Source organism: Octopus bimaculoides, chromosome 18 (genome assembly GCF_001194135.2).
Source record: "Octopus bimaculoides isolate UCB-OBI-ISO-001 chromosome 18, ASM119413v2, whole genome shotgun sequence".
Taxonomy (NCBI): Eukaryota; Metazoa; Mollusca; class Cephalopoda; order Octopoda; family Octopodidae; genus Octopus; species Octopus bimaculoides.
Window position 1 is genome coordinate 12,957,043 of NC_068998.1, and position 478 is coordinate 12,957,520.

General features: G+C 38.5%; 1 protein-coding gene across 3 annotated transcripts in view; it reads right to left on the minus strand.

The window, feature by feature from the left end:
• Positions 1-478, minus strand: part of LOC106874937 (NAD(P)H-hydrate epimerase) — an 871,776-nt gene that overhangs the window by 6,759 nt on the left and 864,539 nt on the right. The gene's annotated exons all lie outside the window — the stretch shown is intronic.

Consider the following 478-nt stretch of genomic DNA (forward strand, 5'->3'; position numbering starts at 1 on the left):
TGTAAGAAAGAATTCATGCTGGTGCCATGTTAAAAGCACCCAGAACACACTGTAAAGTGGTTGGCATCACGAGGGGCATCCAGCCATAAAAACCAAAGCCAAATCAGACTGGAACCTGGTGTTGCTCTCCAGCTTGTTTGTTCTGGTCAAACCTGGGTGTTAAAGGATAATGTTGCTCTATCTATCCATCTATAGATGTATGTGTGTGTGAGAGAGAGAGAGAGTGTGTTTTTGTGTGTGTATATTGCCTTTATTGTTATAAAGCTATGAAGGTGATTTCAGGGCTTAGTGTTTTGTACTGAAACACTCATAAAAGTTTGCTAAGTGCTTTAGCCCGAAACTCTTTGACTTTGAGTTACTTAAATAGTTCATGTCTGCTTTTGTATTGAATTCTATTTCTCCCATTTACATATATAAGCCTACACATACATAGACATATAGATACGTGTGTCAATGCACACGTGACGTGTAGAAATAT